Source organism: Anas acuta, chromosome 5, assembly GCF_963932015.1.
Source record: "Anas acuta chromosome 5, bAnaAcu1.1, whole genome shotgun sequence".
NCBI lineage: Eukaryota > Metazoa > Chordata > Aves > Anseriformes > Anatidae > Anas > Anas acuta.
The window spans coordinates 26,633,777-26,643,418 of record NC_088983.1 but is presented as its reverse complement, the minus strand read 5'-3'; positions in this window follow the sequence as shown (position 1 = coordinate 26,643,418).

Here is a 9,642-nt window from a genome sequence, read left to right as displayed (position 1 = left end):
AGAGGAAGATAAGGGGCACAGGAAGACTGTAAATGAACAATCTACTAAGAACAAGAAAGTCCTGTTAAGGTTGTAACCCTACTGAGGTTACACAGAGATGGATGTTTTGAATGGGGAAAAACGTAGAATTCAATATAGAGGAAGGCAGCAAGTCCCCCATGTCAGGCCTAGCTTGCTGGACAGCAAGGCCTTAGGGTGCCGATTGAAAGCCCCCGTGGGGCTTCCCGGTAGGTGAAAAGGATGGCAATTGGATTTTCTAGGAAGGCAGGTGGTGTTTGAATAGCACTTCTATTTTTGTTTTTTTGAGATCACTCTGTTTGTTCTGAGGTCATTCTAATTCAGGGCAGGGAGGGAGCAGGAGCCATTCCTGTGACTCTGGATGGGGTTTGAACTTTAACTGAGCAGCCCCTGGCTGTGGCTGGGAGCCATGCGGCCACGAGGAGCATTTCCGAACGGCAGCGCTGGTGGCGTCACCCAGGCCATGCAGACATCACGGTCATGCACGAGTGCCAGAATGGCCTGACCCAGCTGGGGCTGTCACCGCTGAACCTCTGCCTCTCACTTCCCCGGTGCACTGGGGCTGCTGGGGCTGTGCCAGGGGATGATAGCTGGCAGGCGGGTACGGGGACGCTGGTGTCCCCTAAGGACAAATACACAAAGTCCCGAGCCAAATGGGCCAACAGCAGGAAGGAGCGTCCTGGCTCTGCTCGCCTGTTGACACGGTCAGCGGCTCAGTGTCAGGTCCTTGACCTCCCCAGGTGGAGGGGAATGTCACAGGACAAGCCAGTTCTCCGTTCTTGAACCACAGCCTCTTCAGCAAGAGCCATAGCTTTGGCAGGCACGTGTGGAAGAAGGAGAGCTTTTACAAAGGCTTAAATGCGCCCAGGGAGATTTCTTGTCCACTAACAGCTCGCTTGGCTTCAAAACCCCTTGCAAAATGATGTGTGGCAAAACCTACCATGGCCCCATACAGGGCTAAGGCAAATTAATTATTCATGCTTGGAAGGGCTTATTCTCGTCTGGGATCTCTTTCAGACAGTCCCCTGAAAACCTCAGGATAACACTGCTCTAACAGATGTTGTGCTTGGAGTCTGAATTCAGGTGGGTTTTTCTCTGTTAGTGTGGAGGCCTGTAATCACAAGTGTTTGATTGCATGACTGATGAGCTGGAACTATTTCTCTTAGCAGCACCAATTGCTGAGATAAGAAATATATTTTGCTCCTTTTCCATCTCAAGCATGCCCAGAACACACAGGTGCTAACTCAGGTACAGAAACTCTCATCCTCAGGGAGAAAATCCTCTAAATATTATAACTGTAGTGACAACAGTACAAAATTTCTCCTTTTCCCTGAACTCAGCACAGGAGAGGTGCTGAGAGGGAATTACACAACAATTGACCAGCCCATGCTGAAATACTTTCTCTGCTCCAGCATTGCCCTGAGAGCCACGAAGTGGCTGAAGGGATCTTTTTTTACTGAGCAGGGATGGTCTGCAGCTGGTACAGAGCAGCAGTGCTGGAATTTAGTTCCCAAATTGGTCAGTTCAGTGTGTGTCTGAGGTGGCTGTCATTCGTCTGAGTACTTCACAGCCCCAGTTCCCCGGGCCGCTGTTCGCTGCCACAGCAGGGCTCTTTCCATGAAGGACAGCACAAGCTGTCCTGGGCAGCTGGGGTGCACATCCCACAGAAATATATATATGGAGAGTAACAACTTATCGTGACCGCTCTCATCCTCCTGCCCAGATGTGGGAGCACATCTCTGTGTGCATTATCTGATGAATGCTGTGAGGGATGCCACGCTTTGGTGAGGTGCAGAGCTGAGATCCCTGAAAGTCACTTGAGAGGTCAAAAACTTGTGGCTAGTGACCAGCCGGGAACCAAGACGACTTTTTTTTAGTCACAGCAGCCAGACTGCAATAGCATAAAGCTCCTTAACTAGTTTGTCAAGCAGCGGACAAAAGAATTTCTTGCACAATTTAGAGCGGTACGCTAGCTAACGTAAGGAAAGGATTTAAAATTGCACAACATGCTGGAGAATGATATAAGTGAGGATTTTGTCTTACAGCTATGGGCAATTAGAAAGAACGGAGGGATAACTGAATTCATTCTGTCCTTCATCCCACAGGGTACAGGGAGGTCGTGGTGGTGTCAACCCCAGCAGATACTGCAGGCCAAAACTGCTCTGTTGTGCTTGTGTGGGACGTGCACGTGGTGAGCAGAGTCTGTGTGGAGACACTGTTTGAAGAACAGCAATTTTCTGCATGTGCCATGGCATTGTGAAAAGCATACCATAGTCAAATTGTTACTGGAGAATATTTTCTTGGGCTAATTACTCTGAATTTAGTGACTAGATGGTATTGGATAAGAATAACAATTAAGGCCCAGAAGGTTCCCTCCTTGAGGTATTTATTTCCCAAATTTTATGATTTACATAATGTCTCAGATGGTATGATGACCTAAGCTTTGATTCCAACCACTCCTTTTACAAGTAGTTTTGTTAAGAAAACAGTGTTACTCTGAAAGCTAAGACAAAGCATAGATGTATATTTCTTTTTCTGAATAATTTGCTTAGTGAATATAGCAATTACAGAGCTACTCTTACAAGTGAATATTCACATGAACTGGAAATTTAGAGCAGCTGGCTTGTATTATTCACAATCCACTTATGTGTACTGGTTGGAGGGCAGCATATGTGCTCTTGTCTCTAGGTTGCTGGCTTAGGACTTGCTGAGACATAAGTGCCCAGGAGCCTTTGGGAAACTCATTCTGGTTCAGATACGTAACTGTGAAATGCCTCCAAAAGGAGATGTATTCCTCCTACTCAGAAGAACGATTGGGATTCAAGGCTAAGCGATAGAGATACCTGTATCACAACAGAAGAGCAGATTGCCACTGTGGCTGTGGCTCACAAAACCTTGTGTTAGTGTGAAAACAAACGAGCAATTCTTTTCCCTTCAGTCTTCCTCTGACTGAGGAGGGGCTCCTGTTTTCCAAAGTATGGAAGATACTCTTCCATTTTATCATCATATATTTCTTTCACCTCAAATTCCTTCTTCTGTATTTTTTTTTTGGGTAGCAGTTGTTACACCATCTGTATGATGGAAAAAAATACAGGTTCCTCTCTCCCCCTGTTCTCAGTGCCCCCTAAAAATAACTTCTCTCACTCTCCTCTTCCCACAAGTTGCATCTATATGCAGTGTAACTAGCTAAATAACCTAGAGCTTATACAGGGTATGGCATCTTTCAGTTTTGAGCATCAAAACTAGGTTCTGATGTAGAGTGTTGATACCCAAAGTGAAGGGCAAGGCTCTGTTCCCCTGAACTCCAGCTAAAGTGATGACTTTGATGCGGATCTCAAATGGAGGGAGCGGTTCTCTCTAAAGCAGTTCAGCCGGCACCTGTAACCTCTTAAACTGCAGTCATATCTCTCATGCGAACCAATATTTGCTTAAGAGTTGGGCATGATTTATATGGGAGTCCTGGTGTCGCAACAACTGCCCTGTTACTCAATAGGATTCCCAGATGACTGGTTAATACATAACAAGCCAGGTTTATAAATTCAGTTGGTGCAAATTATCATCAGAGTGGAGAGGGGAAATTCTTGATAGCACATTGTGTTCAATTCCTGAAACTCTCAAATGCCTGTAACGGAGTACCACATGTCCCAGTTAAACCAACAGTGGGTTTTGGTTTGTTTTCAGGGGGATCCTAATTTGGATTAATTACTTGATGACAATTTTCTCATTGTCACGTGTAATTGTGTTATTCTCCCGAGTCAAGATGGAAAAAAAGTAGGATATAATTAGATAATTACAAAATGCCACAGCCAAAACTCTGTGGTGTGCGATATGATTCCAGTAAAACTGGAATCAGCGAGCTGAGAACTGAGGCGAAGTTGAGGTACATCACAAAATTACTTTGGCTGTGTATAAAGTTACCCATAAAAAAAGCAATTTTTTAATTAATAAATCATCACAGGAAATTTAGGGGGATGTATTTCCCCTTCTAAATGGAAATGTTAACACTCTTCAGAGAAGCTAAGAAATCCTCAGTGTCTGTGTAAAACAGCCAAGACCTATTATTTTCTAGGTTTCAGTCTAGCACACTTGAAGTCAGTCAGTCTCTCAGGAAGAACACAGGCAGCACTCTGAGATGTTTTAATGTCTTTGCTCTGCAGATACTCCTGTATTTACACACTCTGCTCTTCAGCACGCATATACTTGAAGTCCGGCGATCACTTCCCTGTCAGGCGGCTCCCCAATTAATCCTACTGTTGCATATTTGGAAACGTTTTCTGACTTGATGACCTTTCTTTAACCTCGGGTTGCTAGTTGTTATCACTGGAAAGGAATAAATGTGTCTGAGTGACATGGATTGCTAAAGCTAGATCCTGTACCTTGCCTCTGGTGGAGCCCCATCTGCAGACTTGGCTCCCAGAAGATTCAGAAACTTCACCCTGCTACCTCCTTGCCCCAGCTGTGCCCACTGTGAATGGCAGAGGTGTGACAGCCCACGAGGAGACAGCCAGCTAGAAACCATTCTTTGGCTTAAACAATAAACTATGCAAGGATGCCATAACAGCTATGTCATTATAGTTACTTAAATACAAACAGCGCCCAAGTCAAAACCGTAGTGTCTGGCATCCATATCTGGAATCCACCCGTTTTAAAACCTAATACAGGAAAGAACTGCAGCATGCCTGAATAACCAGCAGTACTGGAGCTGCAAGTTCCATCACAAATCAGTTATTTCAGCTTGGTATTAGTCCATTGCTATGCATACTTAGCATAGCACTTTGTTGCATAATGAGCGAAAGGGAGGAAAAAATGACCACTCAGAAGTCCAAGCCATTTTAAGATTAGTCTGTGACCTACCTCATTGTCTGGGTAAAAAATAGGTTTTGAAATTTGTTAGAAATGCAGGCACATTTTTATTTTACTGCTGGCTGTTGCTCATGAGTACAGCACTGTTCTGATGTGAGCGTGCTCCAGGATCTTTTTATTGCATGGCACTTAAATATAGAGCATTCAATATCGTGTTAATGACAGTGACATGAACATGAACCTGAACAGGAAGAGGAACTCCTTTAATTGGCTTTGCACTTGCTCTGTCCATAGAAGTGTCCGGTGAAGGCTCTTGAGTTCCTTATGGCCATCCAGGCTGAGAGCATCTAACATTTTTTTTCTCCCCAGTCACATCACATCGGCCTCACACGAGGCCCCTTGTGCCAGGGGAACACGTCCCGGTGCGTGCAGTCACACGCTTGGGATGGCTGGAGGTGGCACTGGCACGTTCTTACAGCAGGTTTCTTTGGCTCCTGGCCATGGGATTTGTAATGTATTATAAGTCATTAGTCTGTTAGTCTGAGATCTGACTAGAGGAGGCATATTGGAAAAACAATTTTGTGCTGTTTAGAACCTTTTAAGTGTTTTCAGTAATTAGTACAGTCGTTTTTAACCACAGGAAGAGTTGCAAAGAGGCGCTGTTGCAGAACAGAGACTGCATCCCTTTTCAGCTGTTGGGCTGACATCCATCCCAGAGAGGTCACGAAGGATGTGCAAGTGATCCCACGAGGCAAGAAGGGAAGAAAAGAGGCTGTTCCTCTGCAGGCTGGGTGGTTACAGGGCACGGCAGCAGCGTCACTGTCAGCAGAGCGCGGGGTGCGCAGGATGGTGCCCCTTTGCCTGCAGGGCACCTCAGGCTTCTCCTCTGGCCCCAAAACCTGGCCTGATAAACCCAGAGATGATGAATAAGGAGGAGGAAGCCAGATCAATGCAGGTAGGGGCCCAGTTGCTATAGCAACTCTTTTCTTCTTTGAGCATAGGCTGGGAGGATTCCCCTGTGAGGGGATTTCTGCGCAGTCCCCGGGCCAGGAGGGGAGGCTGCTCCGCACATCTCCTTTGGCAAAGGCTGCACTCTTGAACTCGCTGGGGTTTGGGGGGAGGCTGAGGTAGGTTTGTAGAAGTTTGACTCTCATCCAAAAGTAAAACAGATGTTGAAGTGCCTGGATTCATGGGAGAGATTACTAAACTGGGGCTGTTAGAAGCAAAACTCGGCTGATGGTGCATTGTTCTGCGGGCTGAAGCTGTTACTGCACGCCATGCCCTGCACAAGCAGGAGTTTCAAAGCTGGGATTTTTAACAGAAAAGAACATTTAGCTAATTCCTACTGGATTTTTGAAACCTTTGAGGTCCTGAGTTCCTCAGCCAGGTTATTCAATGAGACAAAATTGGTACAAATTAAGTAACTTCTAATATAATAAAGGTGTGCTCAGTCTGACTCCAGGAAAAGTCATTATCTGGAACCTGAGCCGGGTAATGTTATCTCAGCATGCTGCTTGGAGTACCTGGCACTGTACAAGCTCTAGGTCTCTGTAGTTATCTTAGACCAACATAGCAAATGAATGAGCATATTATCTTTCTGGTAGGGCTGCTTTCTGCTGTAACACTTCCCTTACAGTCGTGGGAGGCATATGTACCAAGCCAGTTCCTAGGATAACCCCCCGTCTTTGGCCCGTACATGCTCTAGCAGTTACACTTCAAGTCCCAAGTTGCAGCTTGGTTTTGGCCTGCATTTTGTGCTGGAAGCTAAGCAAACACAGAAGGAACATAAAACAACCTGTCTTTATGGATCATCTCAAATTTCGTCCCAAAATTCTCTCTAAGCGTCAAAGCATAGATGTTGTTGCAAATTCCCCTGATAAGGAATGAGCAAAGAGGGCTTTGGATGAATACTCTGTTCTGCCCGGGCTGTTCATTGTCTATTTTCCATGTAGTATTGTTGCTGGACCTAAAGGGATGTTGTCCTCCATGACCCCAGTAGCTTTCCTGTCACCGAGGAAGATGAAGCCAGGACAGCAGTACAGCCTCTCTCTTGCAGCTGCATCTTGCCTAGGTGGCTAATGCAACTTCCAACCCTCCTAATCCCTGGCTTTCAGATTAGCACTTTTTGGCTGTTGATGCAAGAAATAAGAAACAGCACCCTTAATATCTGTTTAAAATTCAACAAGGATCTTACCAGACATAGAACCAAGGAGCTGAAAAATGAAAGCATAGAATCAGAGAATATCCCGAGTTGGAAGGGACCCACAAGGATCATCGAGTCCAACTCCTGGCTCCACACAGGACCACCCAAAAATCAAACCATATGTCTGAGAGCGTTGTCCAAACACTTCTTGAACTCTGGCAGGCTCGATGCCATGACCACTTCGCTGGGGAGCCTGTTCCAGTGCCAACCACCTTCTCAGTCAAGAACATTTTCCGAAAACCGAGCCCGAACCTCCCCTGTTGCAGCTTCATGCCATTGAAGCAGGCTCTCTGCTCCAAGAGTAATTTGAACACAGAATTAGGCCACAGCAAAATGCTCCCCTCCTGAGGAGGTGAGCTGCCAGGCAGAGAGACGCAGGGACAGCCTTGAACTCTCACCCACACTCGCAACGACTGCACAGCTCCCGTGCCAAAGTCTCTGGCCTCAGCCTAGTTTCAGAAATGGGATCCAGAATCTCAGTAGCAACCCGCTCCTGGTACGTAAAGAATGTTTATTGACAACTGCTAAGACGTCTGCAAGCTTTTCAGCTGATATAAGTATCCGCATCCTTCTGCACAAGTGTCATTCCCCGTGTCATGTGGCAGTTCTGGGCTTAGCTGGCATTTGATCTTGCCAGTAAAATCTGCTGCTTCTCTGTATAATAATGAGATAGACTTGTGAAAGAAAATAGAGCAGCAATGAGTCAGAATTCTAGACTTAGCTCTTTTGTGAGCAATAAGCAATTTCTACCACACTAATGCAATTGGGGTGAATAAAGTCATGCGTCAATCCAACTGCAATTCCCTTTGCTGAAGATATACAAGTATTACAGAAAACCGGGAAAAAAAAAAAAAAAGAAAGAAAAGAAAAAGAAAAAGAAAAAAAAACCTTCAAAGCTTTAGAATATCACACAAATTAATAAAGACCAATGTTTCGTGTTATGCTGTCATAGAAAGAAAGAAGACATGCTCTCTCGTGACTGAATATTTGACTGACTGCATTGATAATGGGTGAAAAGTAGAAATTTCCATCCAGACTTGGTGAAGAAGCGTCTTCATTATTTCACAGGACATAGTAGACTCACTGACCACTGCATTCTGTTCAGCTATTGAAAGAATAGATTATGTGGTCATGGTATGGGCGTTGAGGAAAAAGTAAATTACAGTGAAAAAAGAAGTGAGCTCCTGTTTGGGGAAAAGGAGGCTTCTGTGACAAGATGTTTTGTGTCACTCCATGCTGATAGCCAAGGTCATACAAACTCTCAAGTCTCTTTGCGCCCCAGGGAACCTTAGTTCAGATCATTCCTTACTTACAGCATAATTAGTTGCTCATGTTTTGTCTGTGCCCTAACTCTACTTATCTCAGCATTACTTCCTTCACAGGACAAGGTAGGTTATCCAGGGGATTCAGGCAGCTGAAGAGTTATTCTCTTAATAAGTCTCATTTATTAGACACTACTGTAGATTAACCTATTAGATGGAATCGAAAATTGAACATAAATACAGAACCTGTGTTTGCTATCTCCAAAAATAGTGTGCTAATGCAGCTTGGTTGCTATGGTATAAAATCTGACATCAGGAACATGAAGATGCATTTGCCTTTTTCCATTACTTAAGAAGATGGCAGGTCGATTGACTAATCCAGTGGGTAGAATAGTGCAGTGTTACTTAACAACAAGGTGCTTCTAGCACACAAGAAATGGAAACAGGGAGAGGGATCAGTTGCTGCTGAGAACATAATCAGGTTTCTCAATTCTGATTCTAGTTATTTTCAGTCTTGGAGTGTTTGAGCTCATAATTCGGTACTTAATTCCCTTTTTTGAGTTGTGTTTTTTTGTTTTGGTTTGGTTTTGTTTTTTTTTTGTGGGGGGGGGGGGGGGGGGGTTCTGATGCCTTAGTTTTCAGTATATTCTGATGTTAGCAGAAGCCTTAATTTTGTTGAATTTGACTATATGTGTTATTTAAGAAATTTTTCCTTAGGAGCAGAAAAAAAAAAAACACACACGTATCCCAGTAGAAGGAAGATGTTTGTTTTATTTATTTTTTCTGATTGTTTTATTTGAATGCACTTTAAACTTATGGAAAACACCACCTTAGTAGCTGTGGAATGAAAACCTTTCTCTTTTCATCCATTTAAAATATACTGCATGAAGAAGAGCAGTGTGAATTTCTCATTCATTGATTCTCCTGTGTGCCTTAAGCCCAACGAGGAGAGATCTTAGGTAAGAGCAGAAAGTTAGTTATGTTGTGGGGGACATATTTCATGTTTTGTGAAATTTAACCAACAATTCAGTGAATTCCCTAACCCACATTCACTTTCTGGGAATAATGAAAGAAAGACTTTTTTTTAGAAGTAACATATTGATTTGCCTTTATATGAACTAAGCCTGCAAGCCCTTGTTATTACTCACCTCTCTTCCTATCACGTGTTCCTCTGCTGGTTTGTTCTTTGCCTTTATTGCACTGTACACGTGTGTGGCTCTCCAGAAGATAGACTGTGTTTGTTGTAAAACATTCTGAACGATATTCAAGTGAGCTACACCCTTTTCGTACATACAACAAGAAATCACAATGAGTTACTAATTACTAACACAGTGTTAAAATAATAAATGATGTAAT